We start from the raw sequence: 14394 nt of genomic DNA on the forward strand, positions 1-14394 counted from the left end.
CAAGTAACATTTGTTGGTGACTTAGGGGAGAGGATGTTTGCAGTGGTGGGTGGGATCACAAATGTCATCTGATTTGAAGGCCTGTGCCTTGGATGAGCCATCTTTTCATGATGCTGACAGGGGGCTTTTTACTGAAGCACAGAAATCCCAGTAATGCATAGTTTGTCATTTGCATGCTTTAGTGCAGTGTGGTTGATGCAGTATGTATTTTCCATTATTGCTCAGCTACATGTGAAAATCTTGTTCAGGGAAATTCCTTCTCACATGCAGTGATAACCAGATCTCCTGGTTGTTCAGTTCTTTATCCATGACTTGTTTCTATGATACGTGTCAGGGAAAACTAGATAGAGGATGCCAAACAAATTCTCTCATTAATTCTTGCCGGAGTATCTGTCCTATAAGAAACACAATTAAACGTATTCCTAATCCCTGAGCTATGCATTCTGCAGGGCTGATGCAATTTCAGCTGATAACATAAATGGATTGTAATGAAATTCACATGTAGCCAAGGCAGGGCTTTCTGCTTTATAAACAAAGAGACACCAACTGTTTTGGTGGCACAGTGTTTTAGGGAGATGCTTGGTGTTTCTGCTTCAATATACTGTTTCTATATTGCTTCTTTACACTTCTTTTCTTGCCCTACAGTTCTGCAACTTTGCAATAGATGTGGGCTCCACTCTCAACCCTGACATTTTCGTTTTTTAAACCTAAGACTCAGCAGCATTTGGCTTTGTCCGAAGTCTTAAAGAAAAAAAAAAGAAGGAAAATAAAACCTAAACCAAATCCAGGATGAAGTCTGATAAATTCTTTGTAATGTATTATTTCAAATAGAAAAGTCAGATGCCATAATGTGGGATTATTTTTCTTAAACTCTGACAGCTTTACATGTAAGGGAAGAATTCATTCTGCTAGTCTTGGCCTATGCCATTTCATTTAGCAAGCTAGCAAAACAAGTGTATATGGTTGGCTTACACATGCACACATTTTGATGACTGCATGATGTCATTTATTTGCTATGCTGCTTTTGGTAAAATGTGTGTTTGTTGTACTGCTTTTGATATTTTGATTGGGTTTGATATTTTGTTAACAAGGAAAAGTGGAAAGAGTGAGTAAAGCTCTTAGTTCTGTTTGGGAACTGATATGCTGTCTCTGCTTTGAGTTGCTCTGGGAGAATTCATTTGTGTCTGCTGGAACGGAGCCCAAAAGTATCTTTTCAATTACACCAGTACATCACCTGTTCTTTGCTAGCTGGAGTCCCAGCAGGACTTGGCATGGTGAGTTCATCCAGCTGTAGCTCAGACACCACTGCTGTGGGAATCTCCTCAGTGCTTCTGCTGGGGCTGTCTCTCCTAAGGGTATCCCTGTTGCATTACCCTGAAGCTTTTAGTTAGTCTAGAGAAATGGAGTAGGAATCTGATGTAGGTATCTTCTGAGAAGAAACGGTTTTTCACATCTCTTTTCCTTCTGTCTACATCTCTTTTGGGGTCTGCCGTAAGGACAATAAAGTTGACTTTTCAGATGAATCTAACTCTCTCAAAAAAGTGAACCCAGTGCAGGCACTCTGAATAAAGATGGCAGGAATCCTTAGCTGAGGGTCATTTTCCAAGCTAAAGGGAACAAATTTAAACATAAAAAACCAAGCATGACTTAAACCAAACAAAAAAAAAAACCACCCCAAAACCAAAAAACCCACCTGCAAAACCCAGGAGACTGCCAGATTGCAAAAACTCCTTATCTTTTGAGTCCATGCTCATGAGCCAGCCAATTACGTTGAAGAGTATACAGTCCAGAAACCTTTAACTACTAATAACCATGGGCTTTTGTCTGCTGCAATAGATAGCAGCATCACAGATTTGCCAAGCGGTCAGGTTCTTAAACTGGTTTAGTGCCTTGGTAAGGATGGGCTGGAACCTCTATTCCATACTTTAAAAACAGAATTGAAATTAATGTGTAAAACTGTAACTAAGTTAACAAGGGCCCCAAACTGTGTTAACAAGATCCATATAGTCCCAGGGAGGCACATTAAAACCCTGAGGTGCAAGGGCTGACAGAGTAGGACCTTTCCTATATATTTAGAAGTCTGTTACATTTTCATGATTTTTTAAAATTAATAAAAAGGAGATGTATAATTGCATCAGAAAAAGCCATTTATTGCCATGCCTGAGCAGCATGACAAAGGATCAGGTTTGCAGGATTGCAGCTCTGGCATGCCTGACTTACGCAGGGTGGTCACTGCATGCTTGGAGCCAGGACCATGACACTGTGCTACAGTTGTGGTAGGGGCTTTTAAAAATCACACTCAGCAATCTCTGCTCCCACCTGCCATCTCGGCTCCTAGACAAAACCCTGTGAGTTTGGGCACAGATAATAAATACATCATTCACTGAGACATTCAAAGCAGGGCTTGGCCACTCTGCAGCTGATTGCATAGGGATTGAATGTGAGCACAGACACGGATCCTACTGACAGGCTTGAATTACACAAGGAAAGACTCAGCAAAGCCTGGAATTCTTATGGTTTTAGTCAGTGGTACTCCCCAAAATGCTGAGAGCAGGTGTGTAATTGAAGACACATGATCTAGTATAGTGAGTACAGAGGTCCTGTTCTCCAGAAATTACTTGTGTCTGGGGAGGAAAAACAGCAAAGAGCTGCATTTCCCTCCTTACTGACCCAGCAGCCTGGGCAGGACACAAAGTAAATGTGACACAATTGCAAGGAGCAAACCACCATCCCTGCCCGAGGTTGTTCCAGTCTGCATGAACGGTTGCAGTTCTCTCTCCAGCACGTTCCAGGGCAGTGGCATTGCCTTGCTGGTGCAAGGCACATGATAGCAGGGACTAAGCTAACCCAAACATCTCTCCTGTCTCTGCTGGTCCCTTTCAGTCCAGGTTCAAGCTGTGCTTCCCCACACACCTCTCCAGAGCTGAGGAGCTGTCCACGAATCCCCAGCTCTGCCTGTGGTCTTGCATCCCCTAGGAATCCAGCCACAATTCCAAATGTCTCTGAGAGACATTTGCTCTGGATGAAGAAGGTGGTACAGTTTTATCCGCTTTGCAGGAGCTTGTATTTTTGGTAAGAATCCTTTACTTTTAGAATCTTTTTATTTTTTGTCCCTCTCTTCTCTATGCCTCATTCCTGCCTAAGCCAAAAGAAGCTGCATTATATCTGAGTTCTACTCTGCAGAGCATGGATTTGAAATTAGCAGAATGAGTTAGTCCACTCCTAGTTTATTAAAAACTGTTTTTCTGGAACTGATAAGGAAACCAATTAAAAGCCATGAAGTCTATTTTCATAATAATGCTAAATGGGGCACTTCATAAATTGAAGATTCACCATGCAAAGAAAAAGTGATGCATTTTAGTTTAATAAAATGAGTCCAGAATTCTTTAAAGAGTAGGGTAGTAACTTTTTTTCCGCTTGTTTTGAATTTCATCCTTAATTCTTGCCCCTTATTTAAACAAACTTCCTGCACACAGCCAGGAGGCAGTGCAACAGCTGTTCTGTGGACTGAAAGCAATGGGATATTTGCTTGAGGACATGGCAGAAGAGGGTCAATTGTATGCAGTGAACAAATAATTTATTAGGTTGGCCTCATTTCTTCTTTGTCATTTATCTGTGAACAGAACATAATTTCAGCAGTGCTGTTTGTTTTTCAGAGTTTGACACATGGAAACATAAATAAACAAATGTGACTGCTGAATTTCTCATGAACATTAATCGCTTATACAACTAAATATTCGAACATATTGGTTTTGCTCTTTTAATTGGATATGTGGTACTGGTTTCAATCTCCTAGCTGAACAGGAGTTACTGAACTCTGGGATAAATTAATGTGCAAAAATCAAAATGTATTTTCTATAAGATTGGAAATGCTGAATCATTTTAGAATTCCAGTCACAGAATTATTTTTCAAAGATTTGGGGAACAGGAAGCAGAGTGGAAAGAAATCCGCAAAATAAAAAAAAATAGTCAAAATAAGTTCCCCACTTTAGACAAATGTGTGAAGAAAGTTAGTTATTTTGTCTATTCTATTAGGGATTTAGCCCTCTTAGTTAGCAGATATGATCACAGCTTTACAGGAGTTTAAAGTTAAAAACAAGAGGGCTTTATTGATACTGTCAGTTAGCAGCGTTATAACTTTTCACTCGTATCTAAATGCAGTGTGCATATTAAGTGCCTATTCTTGTAGCAATAAATATGGTTGAGCAAAATTTATATTTTGATATATATGGAAGTAAATCAGCAGAAGATTGGGTGAACTGAAATGTGTAAACTTTTCTAGCTGAAGGAACTGAATTACTGAAATGCAAAACTAGTTACCTGCTTCATTAAGAACTATGAGTAGAGACGATTTCTATGGAAAAAAAGTGATGGGAAGCAATTGGCTAGAGAGTGATTGCAGAGATAGTGTCGGTGCTAATTGACTTGTTCAGGATGTACACAAAATTGGATTTGCCAATCATATGCGCTTTTTGTAAATGATAATATTATGGCAATTAAAGGATAAATCACTTTTCCATGATGTTGCTGTATTAACTTAAAGTGATCATCTGGGTTTAATTCAGATCTGAGAAGAAACAATTTATTTTAAAGTGTTACCTTTCAAGTCTTATTTCTTCGTGTGCGCTCTGAGTGCTTTTTGTCTACTATATATTGACGGTTCTCATGCTCAGACTGCTGATCCTAAGGGTGTTCATATAAACAGATGTTCCTCATATCCTGTCTGGGTTATTTTTTTCCCCTTCTTTATAGAAGTCATAATTCTACTGTATGTAGTGCTGTAGACATTTTCATGGTAGAAAGCCACAGTGTCTTTCATAAATGTTGTTTCCCATGATAGACCAAAAAGCACGCGGATCCCATGGTGATGGATGTTCATTGGAGGCAGCCTGGGCTGCAGCAGGGGAAAACAGATACACAAAACACCAAGGCAGTGTCTCACATGGGCAGGACATAGTTAACCTTAGGGGGAAACAGCCTAAAATGTAAAAATGAACTTATTAAGCGATATTTTACTCAGTAGGTTGGAGAGAAAACTTAAATTCTCATCTGTAAATGTTTTGTGGGGTTTTTTTTTTGTTTTTTTTTTTTTTTTACGCTGCGCTTCAGCTATTTCACTTTCAATTTGCTGAAATTCCTCTGCACACAGAACAATTATTTCTCGCATGTCTACATGACAAACCAGGAGGGTTTAGCTAAAAAGGAGGCTTCTCCTTGGCTTCAGACCCTGAGGGTCAGCTGTGCAGGCTAGCTCTGAGGAGTTCAGGCTAATAGCTGCAGGAAGAAGGGGTCTGAAATCTCCAAATCAAGAGATCACTCATATTGAATGAGAACCACAGAACTCTCTCCTTGGAAGTGGGTTGAGGATTTATGGATTTTTGGAAAAATTTTTTTCTTTACTCTTGCAGCAGGTGGAGGAGTGATGGATTTTGTTTTAATCCAGCCCTGTAGGATGAGAGAAAATGGAGTTATGTTGAACTGGCTACAGGAAAAAAAATTCTCTGAGTTTGCTACAAATAGATAAAATGTATCTCACAGTTTGTAAAAATTACAGTGAAAACCGAACTACAACATGGAGACAGCATGACTTCTGTTTATAAATATTTGTATTTCATGCTGAGAATTCCTTTATCTGAGTAGATGCCTTTAAAAAGTATCTGAAGTTTAGAAAATCTGACTCCAAAAAAGATAATTTAATGGATTAAATGTATAAGAATTAAATTATTCTTCACACGTAACAGAGTGGAATTGCTCATTGGACGGCTGTTCATGAAGTTTCCATGTTGTTCTTGAGCCTGGTACCCTCTGAACCCATATTCACAAGTTGACACTGTATTTTGCAAACTGGTCATTAACACTTGCTTTTGTCACCCTGGATGGGTGAGCCGTGCAGTGAGCTAAGCTGGCTGCAGGATGAACAAGTGTTTCTACAAGCCTTTTTTTCAGTGATTCAGGTTCTCCAACAGCAGGGGAGGGGAAAAACAACCCAAAATATTAACATTGTATCATTTTTCTGAACTATTGACCAAACCACATGTTTTGATCTTCAGTAACATGTTTTCATCCACTTTTCATTCATTTTCCCTCTTCCCTTCATCCTTCTCCCCTTTTTATGTGAAGTCCCCCTGACAAGCTTCTTGCCCCTTGTCCCCCTAGCTTGTATCCACTTTGTATATTCTCCTTCTGATGTTCTCCTCCTAAACATTAACTGTTTCTGTTAGTAGGATGTTACAGAAACTAAGCAGCATAGATTATAATGTATCCAGTGCTTTACACTGTATATCAAAACTGGTTGCAGATAGCTGTTAAAATCATTTGCCTTCCATATCTTACCTCCACAGGAAGAGATGGCAGTGGTTTCCTTGGCTTTGATGAGGGGATACCTCATCATTCCCCCATTTTCAAATGTGCCCAGGGGTCGCAGCAGGAGGCATCGTCCAGAAAGGTTCAGATTCTAGCCCAAGCCCTGAGTGCACACCTAGGGTTTCAGTAGGATATGAAAGAGAAGGTTCAGCTACCCAGAAATCCTCTCTGTAAATAGTGGTGAGGGAACTGTGAGGTGCTCTGCTGTGTTAGAAGATGCCACTTTAATGTGGAAAATGCACTGAGAGAGGAGCTGACCTTTTTTGAAAACCTGTGTTTGGAGGTGCCAAGCACCTGAAAACATGATGCTGAGTAGTGAATTGCTTTATCAATATTTTGATGGAGATGAAGCCTCCATGGAAGGAGAAAAGTATAGAGTAGAGGTAGCTTTGTGCCTCTCGGGTTTATTTTGAAGGATTTCTAGTCATTCTAACAATCTCACTATCTCCTGGCACCTCTCGGTGTGTGCTGCTGACAGTCTTTGTGCTTCAGCAAGATTGAAGCCATAGATGATCAGTTGTATTGGCAGCTCTCAGTGTAAAGGGAACCTGAGGAAGATCCTGTGCAGCTTTCTCAAGGCAAAGTGAGTTCAGGAGCCACAAGGAGCATTATCTCCAGCTGAATATTGAAATATTTGTCTCTGTTCAGGAGTTTATCTTAACATTACTGAATTGTATCTTCAGCCTGAACTAGCAACATCTACTGCACTGAATAGAAGACTCTTGATTGTTCTGAGCAACTTATCTGTGTTTGTTCTCTTCAAAAATGTGTTGTTAGCAGAGTCACTTCTTAGAGCCGAGCAACACCGGGCAAGGAAGCCAGAGTGTACTTTGCTGAAGGAAAGGTGATCCTTGCTTGTACCTCTTAGACCTAGAGGGTCCAGTGGTCACTGACAAATGTGTGCAACCCCCTTCTGCACTGGGCAGGCGTGGTTTTCCCTGCTCTTGAGTAAGGAACTAAAAAAATTGCAAATTCCAAGTGGCTTTCCAAGCCATAGACGTTCCATGATGCTGTTTTGTCTGTACTGTAAGATCTGTCTCACCCTTTGAACTAATGTGTTTGGACTGGCATTCCAAAGCCGAAGGAACAACTGGGACCTTCCAGAGATAAGAAAATTACATAGATTCATAAAATATTTAGTTTACAATTAACACATGAAAACACTATGTATTCCTATTACTTGACACAAACAAGACGCCATGCATAGGGAATAAATCTCTGACAATATTACACTATGTTTTTTTTTTTTAATTTTGGATTTTCACTTCAGAAGAAACATTTCCTTTAAGGTTACAATATTTTTTTATATATCTTGGGGTTCAGTTTTCCTTTTTGACATGCTTTGCCTATTACAGTCCCCCAGTGATGCCAAAGTGTTTGTCTTCTGAAGGTTGTTCCCAACCTGTGAAAAAAATGTGTGTCTTTTGTGTATATAATGGATATGATCTCTCTTTCAAATGTGTGCTACTCCTGACACATAGAGCAGACTGCATAGGTGCAGATGGAAAATGTGGTGCCAGTGGAGGTGGAGATGGAAAATGTGGTGCCAGTGAGCTCTCTCCTCACTAGGCTCTAGGCCTGTAGGTGACCCTCTCCATCCTGATCCTGCCTGAGAGCAGATGGTGCCAGCACCGGGACTGGACCTGTCCAGGGAAAAGGCACAAGTCCATTCCATCTCTGGTGAGGAAGAGGAGGTTTGGGACACATTTTCACAGGTTTTAGTGAGGAGAAAACATTATCAATGTGTTATCATTATCATCCTCTCCACTTCTGTCTGTTATGTTTTGCAGTAGTCTCATCCCTCATCCCAAGTCTGTTTGGTATTTTCACATTTTTCTGACACCTCTAAAGGAAAAGTGACATTTCTCTTTTCTTCACTTTAGAGAAAAATTCAGAAAACACCCTGCACACAAAAATGTCCAAGATTACATTATTCTGCATAATTTTCAGCATTCTGAAGATTTGTGTCTCATGGTGGCTGTTGAAGCCCGCATTCAAAACATTTCTCCAGAGAGCATGCTCAGGTTGTGATATGGTTAAACGCTAACTAAAAATTAAGAACATTTTGAATATCTGCTTGAGAAATTTAATTTTGTCATGATTTGAAATTTGTAGGCTTCAGTGTCTGTAAGAATGCTACTTAATTTCCTGGAATGCTATTAGACTTAAGCTCCGATCAGCTGGAATATTTTATTCATAATCATGTGGCACTCAGTGCCCATAATTAACAATTGTGTGTCCATTTGTCAAGCACATAAAAGACAAATGGGAAGGCAAACTGTACTCTCACTTTTGCTTTTTCAGCAAATATTTTTCATTATAAATCCCATTTTCTAGAGTAGTTCTGAGATTACTTTGGTATTTTAGTCATTTAAAAACAAACAGTAGCCAGTTTGCAATTACATGCATTTCTGACTGGAAACACTTCTGGATACAGTATTGCAGTTTATCTTATTGTTTGTCAGTAACAGAGAGGAATGTTCCTTCTGTAAGCTGTCAGAAATATATGGAAGGTAACTAAATTGTCCTTTTCGGTTTTGGGTAGATGCTGATCTGCTGTGCTGCCTCTGCTCCTGGTCTGTCACACACAGCATTGCAAGGTGCACAACTCCTCAGAAAATCAGGGTCTGCTCCCTTTATCTTTCTTTTCCCCTTTTCTCTTTTGTTTCTCAGTTCATTCTAGTGATGGTAACTATGTTAGTGAGGGTAGGAAATGATAATTTTATTAATTTCTCAGTACCTTGACAGTAAATCACCATCAGACATCTGAAGGATGAAAATTAATATGAACAAACAAAATCAATTGGTGGTTCCAGCACCAGTTGCACAATCCCTGGTAGTGGCTGTCACCTCACCACTTTTCTTCAGAAGGTAAAAAAACTCCTGTTCTGTGCAGGCAGAAATCAGACTTCAACAGAGGCAAGTATTGATAGGGCTAAGGCATTTATTCTAATATGCTTCATTAGACAGTCTGGATTCCTATCCTGCCTGCTGAATCTGCCCATCTCAATACACATCTGTGGTTTCTGTAGGGAACAGGTTTGTAAGCAGAGTTTAGCAATTTTCTGAATTCATTTTGTATGCCTGTCTTTTTTTTTTCCCCCCAGAAATCCCAGTACATAAATGGTGGTTTAGAAGCAGAGGTTCATTTTTCCTTATTTATAGTAGGTAGTACTCCTATAGGACCTATACACATAATAAATGTAAACAAACAACCAAAACCTCTTAAAATGGTGAAAATCGAGTAGCTTGTGCTTGTTCTAGCATTGTGGGGTTTTGGTTTCCTGGTTGCTTTTTTTTTTCAAATTATTTTTCTTATTAACTTGTGTTCATTGGTTACCCCATAAAACTTCCAGTCACAGCTGTTGCTGGTTGGTCACCAAGTCCAGTGCCAGGAGATGGAGAGACTGATGCTTCTGCTTCCACAGACAAGACTAATATCATGCTAATCCTGTCTGATGACTCTCTGTAACTATTTTTCATGCCTATAGAACAAAGAAAATATGGAATAACCTATTTTAGTGGGGGCGGGGGGGGGAAGGTGGAAATTCTTTCGGCTGCTTGAGTGCCTTGAAAGTGGGGTTTAAGATTTAGTAAGTCACGGAATTCAAACCATAGCAATGGAAGACCAAGGGATTTATCTGGGTAACCTGGAATTAATTTTATTACATTTAAGTTTTATGCATGACCTGTAGTCACTTCCTGGAGCAGAAAGCAAATGCAACAGAAGGGGCAGGAGGATGTGAGCAAATTTTTCTTGACTGTGAAATGGTTCACCTCAAACCTGCTTTGAAAGACCCCCTTGCTGGGCGTGGAGTAGCCGCATGGAGTAGCCATGATTGCAAGGCTCTTTCTGACTATAGGAGGCTTTTGAAAATGCTGTTACATAAATGCCACATATTGGCTCATTCTGTGGATCCTTTTCTCATGAGGAACTGTACTGAAACTTCTAAGAGGTTTATGAAACGGGTATTAGACAGAAATATTTTTTCAAAATGGGATTAAGTCCAAGATTCAGTCTTTAAAGTTCCCTTACATTCCTTAAACTACCGCAGTCCATTTCCCATGTGTCTATACCCACATTTATTTTCTTAACATTCTTTTTTAAAATTATTGGTGCAAACTTGACTTTTCTTATTGATCTCTTTTTTTTTTGATCCTTCTGGTGTACTTCCCCTTCTATTTCAAATGTCTTTGACTTTTCTACTCTGTCTTTTGCTTTTCACATGGAATTTAAATGCTGTACCAACAAAGCACTGAAGTAAAAGCCTATATTTTGATGTGATGATATTCCCCAGTGCCTTTGACCCACCATTCATAGTAAAGCCTTACTCCTTGCTGGATGACTCATCTCAGGAGATAACTTTTTGTAATGGATGTGTTTTGTGTAAATATCCAGTGCCACCTCCGTATTAAAGAGATCAGTTGTTTATGAGAGAACACTGGCCTATATCTTTCAATAGGCAAGCTTGTCAGTGTAGTACTACAGTTGAGATTTGAACCATTTTGCCTGGAAATCTTCATTTGGAGCATCTCCCACATCTCTTTTTATACTTCTGGTGGTGGATCCATGTGTTTGAGGTGGATCTTAGGAGAGTTGTGCAGTTATATATACTGAAGATGAACTTCTGACTGTTCTAGTTTAAAGACAGGCCAGGGTGGTAGCTGTGGAGTGCCATACACATCTGGCAGCAAGGCAGATGACCACATAGTGGTTTCATCCCCCCGCCCCCCCAGTGGACTTCATCAGGTAAAATAAAAATAGCACTTATCAAAACCCTCTGATATGGGGGTTTTTCCCCTGTACCTAGAAAATACTGACTTTCTCTTTGCCTAAGATTTAGGAAAGGACATTGGAAACTAGGTTTTAGCATCTTCTTTCAGAAGTGAGATGAAAGAACAGATTTGGGCTAGAGGGCTTGAACCCTCTCTTGGCACATGGAGTTCAGGAACATAAGTCTCTTGAAAGAGGTGTCATCTTAGGAGTGTTTGAGAACTTTTCCTTCTACTTTTCCCATTGGAAGGCTGATTCCAAACCCAATTAATGGTTAGGAACTTTATTTGCATTCCCAGACTAAATATATTCATGAACAACTTTTATCCATTTGTTTTGTGACACCATTACCTTTTATCTTGGATAGTTCTTTATTAATAATTAATAGGGTATTAATTAATATTTAATTGAGAGCAAACACATCCTCCCTTACCTTTCCCCTTAGCTGTTTCACTTCATTTTGCTAGACTAAACAATCTAAGCTCCTCTAATCTTCCTTGAAGAAAAAAACCTCTCTCTCCAAAATTATTTTTGCAGACATTTTCTACACCTGGTCTATTTTCATTTTTTGATGACGATGGCCAAACTCCAACTTGCAAAATGCATGTGGCTCATAAGCTGTTACACTGTGTCTCTTTTGCTGATTATTCAATGTTAGAGCTGCTGCCCAAAATGCAAAAGTGTATTGCCAGCGCTGCAAGGTAAGAAAATGGAATAAATAGACACAGGATCAATGTACAATGCTCTGGTACACGTGATGCTTCTAGTACGAAGAAGCAGCTTCCAGCTCTTCTGTGTATTCCACTGTGCTGGCAGGAGTCTGGACCAAAGATGCAGGAACAAGGTAGGACATGGTATTTCACTGGGGAGATGTGCAAAAGTGGGGAGGCTGATAAGGTGGGAGCAATAATTTTTAGAGATGTGCAGGGCACAAAAAGCAAAGCTGAGGAGGATGCGTCCTTTGGGCTCCAACCAACCATTTTGCAATGGGCTTAGGGACCATTGCTCAGATGAAGTGTTAATGCAGGTGGTCTGGAGCCCAGCTCAGCTTTATCACCCTAGGTTGTGTCTCTGTGGCAGGCTGCAGTAGCACCTGAGCTGTGTAAACACACCAGCCACGGCACTGGAAGGCTGCTTTAGCGTGATATTCCACCTGGGCTGATTAGCCCTTCTCACACAGCCAGGCTGCTCCCAGCATCCAGGCTGGCACTTATGGGCAGCCTGACTTTGGATATCACGGCCAAACATTGTAGGCTTAGACGACTGGCATATAAACAGCAGAAAAATCTCCCAGAGTCTGGAGTGTTTGTCAGGTACGTAAATATCTCAGATTATTTTTCCCTAAATTATCCCTATGGGGATCATTTATGCAGCAGTTTTATAACTAGTTTTTGCATAAAATATAGTCCTGGTACTCAGGTTATCTTTTATGTAGTCAAACATTTTATTGTTTGCATGCTAATCTAAACTCTTCATCACTGCTGAATGCCTTCAGCAGCCATAGTCTGGTTTTCCTATGGTGCTTTGCTTTGGAAAAGAAAATGAATGTGTCTGCTTCTCTTAATCATAAATTCGGTCTCCTGTTTCTTTGTTATAATTCTTTTGATGTGAAAAAAACTCCAAATCAATTTTTTTGTGAAGTTTAAGAAGCTAGTATGTTTAAGAATGCATATGTGCTAACAATGAACCCTCTGCATCTGGATGCTTAGTAAAAGCTGGGGCAATGTCTGTGTTGAAAGACTTCTTTCAGTTTTAATACTTTACTCTTGATTGTGTCGGAGATACCATTTCCAGCCTTGAAGTAAGTGCAGGATTTATTGTTCCAAAGTGGTACAATGATCAGTTCAGACCTGTAGTTTGCTTTTTTCAGGAGCCTGTTTTTAATGTCTCATAGAAAAGTTTAACCCTGTTAAGTTAAACTAACTTAAAGTTAGAAGAGCCCAGATGACAAAGGGAGCCTGAGTAACCTCATATTTCCATTTTGCTGGGGTATGTTGGGGTGTACCAAAGTTTAGGATGTAAGTCTGTCTCACTGCAGAGTTCATGGCAATGAAGAGTAACACTGCTGTATAGGGCGCACCCACTCTAAAATGTGAGGGCTAAAACAAATCTCTAAGTGCTTAACCTGCAGCTCTCATTTTATCTGCATCTATGTATGTGCCGTATGTATAGCACTGCACATTCCTGAGGCTTTGTCAGCCCAGATATCCAAACCCAATTGCCACCTGCTTGCATTTTATTACAGCTCCCAAACTAACCTATGCTTAATTTGCCACCATTTGAAGCTTCCATGCCCTCAGGGTAAGGAATGGGTGCCTGCTTCTTGGCCAGTGAGAAGAGAGATCCTTGAACCCACAGACCTCAGCTCTTGAGGTGAAAAGGAGTTAAGTCACTGGTACAGTGTCACTGTAAGGATTGTTTGGACCCAAACCATTTCTTTGCACTGAGTCAGTTGTAGGAGGGATGCTGAAGATAAAATAATAGTAATTTTCATATGCAGGCTACAATGAGCAAGGCAAGTGCCGTGCCACCCCCCCCCCCCCCGCAGAGACTCTGCCTAAGGAATGCCTCAAGGAGTAAGGAAAGGACTTCACTGTGGCACAAGACACCTTTGGGGCCAGAAACAGAAACCTCTGGCACAGCATCATTTCATAGTCCAGTAGTAATCCAAAACCAAAGTCTATCTGATTTTTTTTTCCATATTTTCCTCTTTTCTTTTCTTCCTATAAAGATTGAATTCAAGATTGAAAAAAAAAAAATGAAGTCACTGCAGTAGAACGATACCTGGAACAATAATTGGATCAAATGAATAATGTGCATTTTTACTCATAGTCTGAAGTGTCCTAGTTTGTGCGATGGATTAATCACCATTTCCTTGTGAATTATGTCATCACTTTCAAAATGATATCTTAGTTTCCATGGAGTGGCTGAAGCCGTAGACATCTGCCTTATTAACTGCTTGTTCATATCAGCTCTGTGAAACTAGAGTTTTAGTTAGTGGTAATGGTTAAAGAAGGTGGGGGAAAAATTCCCAGGAGGTCACAGTTTACATGAAATAACAACTTTCATCAAGATGCAGTTGTCAGTTTTAAGTTGTGTGTTGCTGGTTTGTGTCTGGGGCTTGTTGAATAAAGTAATCAGAGTCACAGTTAATCAGGACACATGATTTCCCCTCAAAACCAGGGAAGCCCAGTAGTGGCAGATATAGGATATTATTTCAGCTGTATCCTGTATTTAAATCAACAGCTGGGAGCAAT

The 14394-nt window shown here is 40.0% G+C and overlaps 1 protein-coding gene across 8 annotated transcripts in view; it reads left to right on the forward strand.

Moving 5' to 3' along the window:
• The window catches only part of ENOX1 (ecto-NOX disulfide-thiol exchanger 1), a 353080-nt gene that overhangs the window by 140986 nt on the left and 197700 nt on the right, over positions 1-14394 (forward strand). Inside the window, exon 1 of one of the 8 annotated variants that reach the window (XM_038138485.1) lies at positions 11224-11981. The exons of 6 other annotated variants lie outside the window; for them this stretch is intronic. The gene's annotated coding sequence lies outside the window, so the exon portion shown is untranslated. Of the gene's footprint in view, positions 1-11223; positions 11982-14394 lie in introns of those variants that run through there. One more of the 8 variants, XM_038138495.1, reaches the window with a different exon arrangement.

The sequence above is a fragment of the Motacilla alba genome, chromosome 1 (genome assembly GCF_015832195.1).
Source record: "Motacilla alba alba isolate MOTALB_02 chromosome 1, Motacilla_alba_V1.0_pri, whole genome shotgun sequence".
Taxonomy (NCBI): domain Eukaryota; kingdom Metazoa; phylum Chordata; class Aves; order Passeriformes; family Motacillidae; genus Motacilla; species Motacilla alba.